The 12,760-nt window shown below is 44.5% G+C and overlaps 1 non-coding gene across 1 annotated transcript; it reads left to right on the top strand.

Moving 5' to 3' along the window:
- The first annotated feature begins 11,861 nt into the window (after positions 1–11,861).
- LOC116817521 (U6atac minor spliceosomal RNA) lies at positions 11,862–11,989 on the top strand. Its single transcript, XR_004371944.1, has one exon. It is a non-coding gene; the product is annotated as a U6atac minor spliceosomal RNA (small nuclear RNA).
- Positions 11,990–12,760: the final 771 nt, after the last annotated feature.

Below are 12,760 nucleotides of genomic sequence, written 5' to 3'. Positions count from 1 at the left end.
TTGCTAGGTAACTCATCAGTCCCGGAGCTGGAGCTCACAGAACCGTTCTGTTGATGATGCATAAGAGGGAATGCGGCCCAGCTCTTGTCCATCAGCTGTGCAGGGCTAACAGGACTAAAAAGTGGCACAAACTTATTTTAGCCATTAAAGTCAGCATCTCTGATGCCGAACGCACACGGGCTAGACAAGGCGCCCCGGTAACTTATCAGGGCAGACTTACACTCTAATCTGTTATTTCTCACTAGGCTGACATCACTACTCTGTGGGTGGGATGAAAATGTTGTTAATCAGATGCTGTTTCCAAGTAGCAGAGACAATATATACACCCTCCCACATACTGAAAGTCTCTCCCTCTCTCTAGTCAAATAACTCTCCCTGTGAAACAGATTCCACAAATACATACTCCGAGAAGATAGCATTAAGCAAACAGAAATCTAGACTATGCTCTCTGAAGAGCCAAGAAAAATAATTTCGCCTTCATTTGCACATATATCATTGTCATTTGGATGCTTATTTTTTTCTATTCACGTCTTCCCTTTGTTAATCCCTGGTGTCTAGCAGAGTGGCAAACTGACAATGAAATATCAGAGGGGGCAGGATGGAAAAGCAATTGTGTGTGACCTCTGGGACAGTGAGTCCCACCCAGTGTTCCAAGCCCCCTTACGGTACAAGGATAGCACTCGTTTTCCCAGCTGGATTTAGTTGTGTCCTCTGAGAATTGCCTGTAGTCTAAGCCTGCGTGAAAATCAAGCCATCTCAAGTCTCTAAAAAACTGTGGTCATGGACAGAAAGGAGCAGTAAGGATTTTCATGCAGTTATCATGGGAATTTTAAGACAGACACAGCATCTGATCCCTGTATTGCACTCAATGAGCAGAGCAACAGAAGTCAGCAACTCCTTGACTATAGCAGCATTGGATTTCCCATTGTTCCACTGCTCTCTGTGCAGCCCTCCAGTGCTAGAGACCTGACACCGCTTCCACATCCCACTCACGCACCTCCAAATAATAATACTTAGCCCTTCTGTAAGTCCTCTCAGCTTCAGATCTCAAAGCATTTCACTGAAATAAAGCCGCAAAGGAGCTTTTCCCAAGGCCACCCAGTGAAGAGGGTCAGGAACAGAACCCAAGACTCCTGACTCATGCTAGATCCATGCTCGTCTTTTATCTGTACCCCTCTTTTTATACAATATATAATTCTATCCATTCAATTTCTGAAATCACCATGACTCAGCAATGACTAGGTAGACCCTGGGTGGAAATGCCCTTAAATGTCCTCCAAAAATAAATCACATTTTAGTGGCTAGGAGGTTAAAAAAATAACTTCAAACAACCAGCTGGCACATTTATAACCTTGTAGATTGGAAGCACTTACCCACTGGAAGAACGAAAGCCACAGTCATCAGTAAGAGGATCCTGTATGCAGCACCAAGCCCGTGTCTTAACAGCATGGGGATCAGTTCCAGGGATCCACACTAAGTTAAAAACAAAACAAATCAAATGTGCGTGTGCAAAGTGTAGACAGAACAGACCATCTAACCCTTGCAGCCATTCCTGGCCCTTGGCATGCCCGCTACGTTCTCCAGGCATGTGCATCATTCTGCGCTACTTGAAAATCATCTTGTTATTAACGCAGAACCATGGAAGCCTTCTTTAGAATCACATCATGAAACAGACAGAAAAAGGCAGCTCGTACGTATAAGATTTTCTTGCAGCCGTCCCCTAAGTCTCTCAATCACTGCGGTGTTGGGTTTTTTTTGTTTTCCTCCTGAGAGATTCCCCTGATTTTTTTGCTTCACAAACAGATGCATATGTGTGTGTGTTTGCGTGTGCGTGTATGTGTAACCCTCAGTTATTTCTGTCCTATTTCCTCTATCCATGATCGTTACCCATTAATACTATCACACAGCAGCTCTTGGAGAGAAATTCTTCCTAATCAAGATTTAGTTCTAAATCCACTTGGAAATCCTCTAATTCAGTTGGATTAGACAGAAGGGTTGGGGGTTTTTTCCCCCTTTTTTTCTTTTTCCTCTTTGAGCGTTTTCATCTGGTTGAACTGACTTTGTGTGACATCCTGTGCTATTTAAAGAGGCCAAGAATATTTTTATTAAAGAGAAATGGACTGATTTTAAATCCCAAATTAAGATTTTTGAACAAAAAATACCCCCCCGGTGGGGTGATGGTGTTAGAGCAAAATTGGATGCAGGCAGAAATGGTTTACAAATTTTTTATCATTTATTTAAAAAAAAACTGTTTCTTTTTTAAACTAGAGAGAAGCCTGAAGTAAAATCCCCGACCTGAACGGTGTCTTGCCCCAGCATTAGGGAGGGACGATGGTCCAGTGATTAAGACACTGGCTTAGAAGACAAGGGTTTGGTTCTCTGCTCTGTTAGATTTCCCGTGTGACCTTGATGAAGTCATGGAGTCTCTCTCTGCCTCAATTTCCTATGTGGATAACAGCCCTGCCCTACCTCACAGGTGCGTTGTAAGGTAATAATACCTAGCGCTTATAAAGCACTTTTCATCCATACATCTCAAAGCACTTAACAAAAGGACTCAGTACCATTATCTCCCCTTTTACAGATGGGGAAACTGAGGCAGAAAGAGGGAAAGTGACTTGGCCATGGGCATCCCCAACAGGCCAGAGGTAAAGCCAAGGACAGAATCTAGGTTCCACTGCTATGCAGTAGCCACCAGGCCACATAGACTCTCAGTACAAGTGCTTATTTTCTATACACCAAGGAATTTGGATGTGCAATTCAGAGAGCTTTGGATGCTCAATTCCCATTAGTTTTAATGGGATTTGGGCATCTAAATACATTACGCTGCTTTGAAAATCTCAGCCAAAACCTAGATCTGAATTTTACAACTGCTCCCTTTCTTTATAACATGATGAATCATCCTCTGGACCCAACATCCCCTCTCCCCAGGGTTGGAGTGCTTGAAAAACAGACTTGGGCCCCAATCCTGGAATGACCTGCATCTCAGCCAGCTCCTTTGCCCCCTGGACTTCAGAGTGGTTCTGCGTGGGCACAGGGCACTGCCTGCATAATGCTCCTTGCAGGATTGGAGGCCTTGTTCAGTGTATTAGTCACAAAGTTTAATGTCTTACAGAAGGAGGCTGAGCTTTCCTTTTGCAATACTGAGATGTCCTAGGAACATGTCCAACATCACTGCGGAATCACTAATTACTCTGTCATCTGCAGAGATGGGCTTTTTAGAAGGAATCATTTTCTTCAGCGGGAGAGAAATGCATGACTCAGGATAACACTTCCTAGTCTAGTTTTGTATCTTGAGTGAAATTCACCCCATGAACAGAACGCCTATGCGGCATACACATCCTGCTTGCACTGGGTCCTTTGCTCTAGGGGTGAATTTCAAGTAATACCCACACAGCGTCCTGTTTATCAGGGACTGTAGCAGGGTGCTGGTGAAAAGGCACCTAATTAGCCCCTGCTTAGCCAGCCCCAATCAGGGACAACAGATTAGGGCTGGGGAGAAGCCTGGTGCCTGGCCTTTAGAACTGGCTGCACCTGCGGCCTGAGGATTCAAGGGCTATAAAGACTGGCTGGCAGCCACAAGAGCGGGGGAATGGCCAGGGGAAGGTCAGTCTCCAGCCTGAGGGCAGACTCTGTAGGAGAGGAGATGGTCAGGCCTGCAAGCTCTGTACATAGCATAACATTGGTGGTGGAGAACAGGTTGTAAATAAAGCCACGGGTGCTGTAGAACTAGAAGCCTCTCTGAGATTTATTGGGGCAGCCAGTAGGCCCCAGGAAGACGGGCGGGCAGAGGACCTTGTTACAGGGACAAAGAGTGGAAGAGAAACTGAATCACTGGGCTGAGATCTGGGTTTTTGACTCTCTGTGTCACCTTAAGTAGGACACTTCATCCCCCTCTGCCCCAGCCGCGTGTTTGTAAAATGGGGATATTTGCTTCCTCCGGCCCTGTGGCTGGTAGATTGTATACTCCTTGGGAGCAACGACTGTGTGTACATTTCACTATGTGCGTGTACCGGCCCTACTGCAGTGGGACACTGATTTCAGCTGGCATCTGTAGAAGCTACTATAATGCACATAACAACACTAAGAACAAAAACCAGCAGCCACACATGACATTGGCAAATCCATCCTCAGACCTCTGTGTTCAGCCTTTTACCCTGTGTTTTATTCCACTCCCAGATTTTTTTCCTGATGTCTTGCAACGTGTCCAACCTTCCTCCCCCGCACACACACGCACCCCCCACCCATCCCAAAAATACACACACAAAGAAACTCCTTTTGCAACTCCCTGGCTTATCCCACAAGCAACATAAAAAACTTCCCACTGGCTCTACCCACAATTCGGCTGCACTAGTCTTAAAAATCATGGAAGCAAACCCAGCCCTGTCTGTACTAGCGTTTCCATTGGTGCTACTATTAAACTCTAGCTGGTCAGAAAACAGAATTTCAGACCTGTGAAAAATGGCAAAGATTTGGGAGAGATGGCTCCAAATGAGGACAAAAATGCAAAATTTTGAACATTTTTGTTAAATTAAATTCTCCCCCCCCACCACCACCCCTGAAAAATCATTTCAGATCAGTCAAAATGGTTTATTTTGTTAAAATAAAACTTTTATTCTTACCCTTTTTATTTTTTTATATTTAAAAAATTGGAAGGAAAAGTCCTTTCAAAACATAAAAGATCTAAACTTCACCAAAACATCTCATTTTGGCATTTTTTGGATGAAGTTTCAAAACTTTTTTCAAAATATTTTTCAAAATCCGATTTCAATTGAAATTGACATGATTTCATGAAAGATTTTGGTTTTCATTGAAACTGTGTATTGTGATGGAAAACTGGACACAAATTTTCCAACCAGCTCTAAATGAAACCTTCCAGCAGCTGCATTCCTGAGCAGCCAATTCACAGCTGCTGGGCAATCGCTAGCCTAAAAATATCTTGGTACAGGGAGCACACAGCACCAGAGGAGAGATCAGCGGTGGAAAAGTGATAGCCAAGAGACCCAAGTTTTAACAAGTGGTATGAGGAAGAAGAAGACAGTTGCACAAGCAAGGCACAGTGGATGCGTTAACAAATAAAAGGGCACAAAGTAGGAGAAGAGACAAATGCTGATTTCAGACTATTGTGAGTCTCCATTGACCTCAATTGAGATATTGCTGATTTACACCAGCATGAGATCAGAATCAGGCCCACTGGTGACACTTCAGTTATTGCTGATTTGCACCAATATCAGTGAGATCAGAATCAGGCCTGTAGCAACCAGCATGGAACTTGGAGGGAGGAACAAGGTAGCAGGAGAGAAGCATTTGGAGGAGGCATCAGGAAGTCAGTCTGTGTGCACGACTGGCATGCTCGCTGCGGTTGCAGATCTCTGTAAATAACCCTCTTAATGAAGAGTCAGTTTAGTTTCACAAACGTAAACTCCTTTCATGTTATTACACAGCATATTGTACTGGGGCGGCTCTAGGCATTTTGCCACCCCAAGCACGGCAGGCAAGCTGCCTTCGGCCCTCCGCAGGCAAGCCGCCGAATGCAGCCTGCCTGCCGCCCTCGCAGCGACCGGAAGAGCACCCTCAGTGGCTTGCCGCCCCAAGCACGCGCTTGGTGTGCTGGGGCCTAGAGCCACCCCTGCACGGTACATGAATCAAGGCCTGAGTTACTCGTGATTTGTATCAGTAACATCCGAATCAGGCCCATTGACATGAATGGAATTCTTGCTGATTTGCACCAGCTTATGTGAGATCAGACGCAGGCTCACTGGGAGGACTAGGGCACAGGGCTCAGAGTGGAAGTGGAGCCTGAGATGCAGCCTCCTAGAGCACTGAGAGCAAGGATAAGAGATATACTCTTGTCAATGATTTGCTGGCCGGACTGGATTCAGAATTTGCAACTGCTGGTGGCAATGCCCTGCAGCAGGGACACAACGGCTAGATCAGAGCCCCATTGCCACTGCTCTCAGCCTGCCATACCCTCAAAGTTCTTGGCCATCTAATCGGTGGTGTCCCGAGTCTCACCAGCTCCCCCACCTCCAAAGCCCAAGCTCTAAATGTAGCTAATTGGATTTAAAGAGCTAATGCTTACTGAGAAGAGAGAACAACCGAATGTATGGGATTAAAAAAATTTAAACGGCAAAATAAGCAGCTTAACTAGCGTGGACATCAACCTCTCGTTAGCTGCACCAGGGAAAGCAGTTTCTCTGGGTCACACCCTCTCACCCAGTGTCTGACTCATGCTGCTGGGGTCACAAGGAACAAATAGGAGAGTGAGGTGCTGGCTGCTTGAAGAAATCTCTCCATGTGTAAAGGGATTGGGGAGAAGGGAAACATAAGCAGAGAAATAAAAGCCTTGATCATTGTCACTTTCATTCCACACTGTGCCTAGGGTGCCACTTCACATGAATAAAACTTCCAATGGGGTAGGAGAAATGGGCTGGATTTGAGCTATTTTCTCTGCACACCATAGCACTGCTGTAGCCCTTTTTACTCCATGGTATCAAAATGCTTTTCAAGGATCAGTATAGCTATCCACATTTTCCAGATGGGGAAACTGAGGCACAAAGCAGTTAAGTAACTTGCCCAAGGCTACACAGCCAGCTAGTGGCAAAATTGGGAATAGCACCCAGATCTCCCAGTTCTGATCACATGTCACCTACTGGGTCAATGTATTACGCATCCCCCTTTAGTGCTGATCCATCCAGGATTATAGCCTACTATTGCTACCTAATAATGGAATTTACTCATTTAGCTCAAGTGGCAGTTGTCAGTGCTTTAAAGCTGAAAATTCCAGGTTCAAAGCCCAGTGGTGAGTCACAAGAGAGCCAGTACATGTTCAGTTTGTATGGTGCAGATCCACAAAAGTATTTAGTCTCCTCACTTCCATTGAAATCAATGGAAAAAGATTCTTCTCTGGCAAGAGGAGTGCTGGCTCATGACTTGCCTTCTGCTTCTCCAACAGCACTGAATGATTATGGTACGGATTTGTCCTTGGGAAATCTCCCACTAATTAGGATGTATGGCTCAACTAGCAACTGGAAATTGAGACTTGTCTCTCTGTAGACCTATTCAATAGCAAGTTTGGTCATTAATATTTCACTTGGAGGCAACACATACTTGTCTAAGTCAAGTACAAGCACTCAGTATGGCCAATTAATGTTGAACCAAAGAAGCAGCGCCTAGGAGAGCTGCCTAAATAATGCAGACCATTTATTGAAATCATCATACATACATACACACACATACACCCCAGCATCTTGCCTCGGAACAATGTGAGTGTAACAAATGTCTAACGTAGTGAAGACCAAAAGCCTGCAGGAGGAGATCAAGTGCATACTTGGGATTAATGACATTCAGCCATAAATCCTAGGATTCAACAAGCAAAGGAAGCTAACTTTTAATCTTCAATGAACTACATTGGTTTCAGAGTTGAGAGACCAATTGTATGAAAGATCTGGTGTCAGCTGACACAAATCAGCATAACCCTGTTGAGCTGATGGAGAGACATCGATTTAGAGCCAGATATTCAGCTAGTGTAAATGTGCACCAACCTTCAACCAAACCATCTACTTCCATGAACTTGTCCAGTTTCATAAGGTAGGCCAGGTATTTTGGATGAGAGCAGGGCCGGCTCCAAGGTTTTTGCTGCCCCCCCCCAAAAAAGCTGCAATCATGATCTGCGGGAGCTCTACCACTGCCGCTTCAGTCTTCGGCGGCAGGTCCTTCGCTCCAAGAGGGAATGAGGAACCCACCGCCGAAGAGCTGGAGGTGCCGCCCCTTCCCCGTGGCCACCACAAGCACCTGCTTGCTGGGCCGGTGCCTGGAGCCGGCCCTGGATGAGAGGCTCCCAACCTGGAAATCCCAAGGTGCCGTGGAAAACCAGGCCACTGATTCAATAGGCAAGACCCTTCTCTTTCAGACAGGACTGAACTCACACCTTGACACATTGGTCTTATAGCTCACCAAAGATTGACACTTCCAGGGGCACAAAGTCTTGACCACTTGCAGTCTTTTAAAGCTCATAAGCTCCTCCTCATAAAAAAACTCCACCCATGTGAATCACCAGAAAGAGACGTCTCTCACAGAAGATCAGCAGTTCCCAAATCATGCACCATGCCCCCAAGTTGGGCTGCACCCTCAGCAGACGAATATACAAACCAAATCCTAACACATCCAGACCCGCTCTACAAAAAGGCACCCTCAGCGTAGCGTGACCTCGCGTGCACCATAAGTGCAAGGTCACACTGCCTGGAAGATGCCATTTTGTGGAGAACGTATTTCTGTTTGGGCCCATGCAGGTGCCGCATGAGGTTCAGTCTCCAGTTGTGAGTCTAGTCATGTAGTTATGGGGTCACAGGAATCAATAAGTCTCAGAATTGGGGTCATGCAGGCAAATAGTTTGGGGACCACTGCAGTAGATGGTGCAGACATTCCTAATATGATCATGGTGGCAAGTGGTTCAACTGGACTCCTGGAACCTGGCTTTCTCTTGGTGGGGCTTGCATGTACCCAGGGCTGCTGCTGGACTCTTCGGCCATAGCTGCTTCTCAGTTAGGGTTAAGATAAGAGGTGGCATCTCCAAACACCACCCACTTAGGTCACCAAAATGAAATGTCACTCAAAGTAAACTGTGCTGATCCGAGTGACCCTTCCACTCCCTTCTCAGAGGAGGAATGGAAGCGTCAACAGTCCTGATATTTAAGTTGTCACTGAGCATCTAACACCTTATGGAGCAGAAATTTGAAATGTGGCCAGGAAATTTGCCTCATCTCCCTGTTTCTTACACAAGCAATGACCAAAGCGTGACGCTGCTCCGCTCATGAGGTCACAATTTGAGGTGCTTCCATTGCAGATTTGCCTTGGCTTCTTGCTTTCATTTCCTTTGGAGTCCATTCTTTTAGAGAGTGTTTTTGGTGCTGATGCCACCTTTGGGATTAGCATAAACGTCCCTCTTCACGTCATTAGCCCTGATGTAATTTACAGAGATTTATCAGCACTGGACAATTGGAATCAGCAAGCTGCATTCCTCCCCTGATTGAGAAGAATTTGATTAGTAAGTTCATGGTACATTCATGTTCTCACTTAAACCTTTGGGATACCCAGAAAGATGGATAAACCGAGCACAGATTAGACGGTTTTGCGGGTAAATCCTTCTTAGAACTCATCCTCAACCAGAGACATAATTTATCACATGGCACTAATTTCCCTTTCTCCGTCAAATCCCCCAGTGAATGGGTCTCAGTCTGGGGCAGCTGGAATGCTAGTTTATTGTGAATGCTGCAGGCACAAAAACCAGCATGTTGCTTGTTTGCACCTGGAATATTTGTTGATTGTAAACACTGAATTTGCAGCTGCTCTTAGACACTCATTTTTCATTGAACTTTCTAAAGAATCTATTTGGATGTGTTCAAAACATAAAAGAAGAAATAAAATAATGAAACATTGCACTATCACCAGTGGATCTCAAAGATGTTAGTTAATTAACCTCCAGGAGGTCTGCGTTATACCGACAGATGAAATGAGCCACAAAGAGATTAGTACTTGCCTCGGGTCACACACAAAAGAGTCCCTGGCAGAACCAGGGATAGATACCAGGAAGAAGAGCCTCAAATGGTGTAAGTTGCCAATGGAATGATGACAATTTACACCAGCTGAGGATTTGCACCCAGAAGCACTGACCCCAGTCCTTTGTGCTGACCTTGAGAGGACACAGACTCCCCGCCCCAAAATTCTGCACTCCTTGTTTTTGGGACTAAGGAAATTGTTCTGGGTTTGCTCCATTCAGAATCTGCCTGCTGTAATGGAGACAGAACTAAACTCTGGGGGATTTCACGGAGATTAGGAAGAATTCACATGGGATTCAGAATTCAAAATGCTAAACCTCAAACCACACCCATGTCTCAACAGTTCATTCATGGGCCTCGAGCTTTTTAGACCTACAGAATGCCACCCAAGCAGGTAAAATCCCAGCTGCAGGATGCCTTTTATATCAATTTGTGTCTCCATAGGCAAAGAAGGAACGCACTCATATGCCTTTTATCCTCATCCCATCCTATACCCTTTCTATGGTCTCTCGCCTGAGTCACAGCTGAAATTGAGATTGTAAACTCCCTGAGACAAGAGCTGTGTCTTTCTAAGCCTTCTGTGGAGCACCCAGAGAGCTGCAAAATAATTAATAACTACACCATCCCCCTTGTCTGTGACACCATCCTGTGCATTCACCCCACTGCACTTGTTTCATTACAGAAGGCCTTACATGCCCAAAGGTGCCTTAAAGAAAACTCTGGTAAAGACAGAGCTGTATCTCAGCTGGGACATTGAGCTGGAAACTGGACCTTTTCCATAGTTTGGGGGTCACTGGATCAGGGACAGTGGGTCAGTTCATTATATCAGCCCTAGAATCTGGCTCAGTGCTGTTCAAATACAGCAAGTTGAAAAATGCTGATCATTTTTCATGCAAATTTTAAAATAATTGTGTCTCACAGGTTTCAACCAGCTACTCCAGCGCTGCAGATGCAATACAAGGAACTTCTTGAGGGCCTCCTGCATTCTTTGGGCACTGTGCTCATATATGCCAATATACAGTCCAGGCCAGTCTCTCCCCAACTCCCCAGTTCAATGTCTCAGGAGCAGAGAGGTGTGACACACAGAAGGTTTGCAGGGATTAAGATACTCCATGGGCCTGACTGAATCACCCTCATGCTGGAGCAAAGTATGAACAACTCCACTGACATCAGTGTTACTGGTGGGGATCAGGGAAACCTAAGTCCTCTACACCCCTAGTCTCTGCCCCCTTGGGGGTCCTTGAAGCCCCATTGTGCCACCGCTCTCTGTCCCTTTGGGGTCCCGAGAATGCTAAATTGCCAGCCTTGCCTAAAGTCCTGAAATGAAAAAACAACTACAGTAAAAATGTGGGTTTTTACATGTTTTCTTAAAAACAAAAACCAACATTGAAAATATAATAATTAAATAGAAAAAAGCGTAAACATTCTAAAAAGTTTTTAGAGAGACAAAGCGAGGGAGTTAATCGCTTTTCTTGGACCAGCTTCTGTTCGCGCGACCAGCTATCCCTATTTTATAGGGATAGTCCCAATAGTTGGGGCTTTTTCTTCTATAGGCGCCTATTACCTCCAACCGCCTGGCCCGATTTTTCACACTTGAGTCACCCTAGCTTCTGTTGGTGAAAGAGAGACGCTTCCACAGAGCTCCTGTGCTGCTGTGGGGCTTTTATTTAAAAAAAAAAAAAAAAAAAAAAAGAAGTGTTTGTAAAACAATGAACTTTTTGTCCCAGTTGGGATTCGAACCTGCAACTCAGGCTCTGCCCCGCCTCGCTGCGGCCGCCATCGTGGGTGAGGCGGATAAGGGCTGTGAACTGGAGCTGCCACATTCAAAATGGCCAGTAAATGTATTTGCTGTTTGGAGACTGCTGATTCGGCTAGTATGTTACGGGTTGTTGGCGTGCGAGGGGCTTTTTCAGGCCCGTCCAACAAGTAGCCCCATGGGAGGAGCTTCACAGCCGAAAGCGGGATCCTATCGTATTTTTAGGAGCTAAAGTTCAGCACCCCCTCTTTATCCGAATTATCTGACTCCTGTATTCTGATTGGCTAAAAGCGATGAATATATTAGAGAAAGAGAGACCAGGAACAGCCTAGTTTTAGTCGCTTTATTGAATTATTTGGCTTCTGAATCATATTACCAAAGGACAATCCCAGGTTAGTCAATACATATTAGTTTTTTGAATCACCTAAAATATTACTATTTTATTCTTCATGCTATGTAACTGCTTTTAGACTGTATTTCTGCAATCACCATAACTTATAAATTTTTAACATTCGAGCTCTTTAAAAACTTAGGGCCTGTGTTCAGTTCTTGTGTTGTATGAAAGGAGAGAAGGTTAGCACTCCCCTTGATAAGGATGGAAGAGGTCCTAGTGACCTTTACAACACGCATATGGTTAAGGCATTGCCACTTACTTTGTGGCATCTAACCAAGTTTTTTTTTTGCTCTGTCATAGGCCAGTAGAGGACAATAGCCATTGCAATGGACATAGCATAATCCTATATCACCACTAAAAAGATCATTTGTGAAATGCAGCAATAAAGTCAAAGTATCATATAAATACCACAAGTAAAACCGCAGAGTAAATTAGCTCAGCAAGGCCATTTTCTCCTGCTGATTTTCAGTTCTGTCAAGTGTGGGTTTTATGCATTATCATGTCCACGGTTTGAAAACAGAAATAAACGTTAATGATATGTTAAACCATTTTAACACTGAAACCTGAGACTTTGCATCAAAGAAATTACTCCGTTTTTTTAGTGCGATATAACTCACCCACCACATGTAACTATATCATCATACTATGATACAGTGTCTGGATGTGTGTGATGGTTTAAAAAAAAAATAGGGAAAAAATCATTGCAAAAATCATTTTCTAGGTAGTAGTAGTCCTGGTGCACAATAGAGGATATTTCACATTGCTCATAATTTGCAATCAGCACATTGCTCTTGTTCATGTTTGCATAGCACCTGATGGGCACCACCATAATATAAATAATAAAAGTGGTTGGAAATCTGAAATATTTTAAAAAGACCTAAACCCCATTGGAAAACTCCAGTAGACTACATATAGTTTAATAATTGACTAGAGATTAGATAATTCATGGAGGATTCGACCTCACACTAAATCAGGTTGGCTAGGATGACAAAACCCAGGAGTTTTAATGAAAAACTAAGGAAGAAACCATTTTTGTTTTGGTCTCAGAAATCACAG

Source organism: Chelonoidis abingdonii, chromosome 24 (assembly GCF_003597395.2).
Source record: "Chelonoidis abingdonii isolate Lonesome George chromosome 24, CheloAbing_2.0, whole genome shotgun sequence".
Classification (NCBI taxonomy): Eukaryota; Metazoa; Chordata; order Testudines; family Testudinidae; genus Chelonoidis; species Chelonoidis abingdonii.
This window is presented reverse-complemented; position numbering and strand designations above follow the sequence as displayed.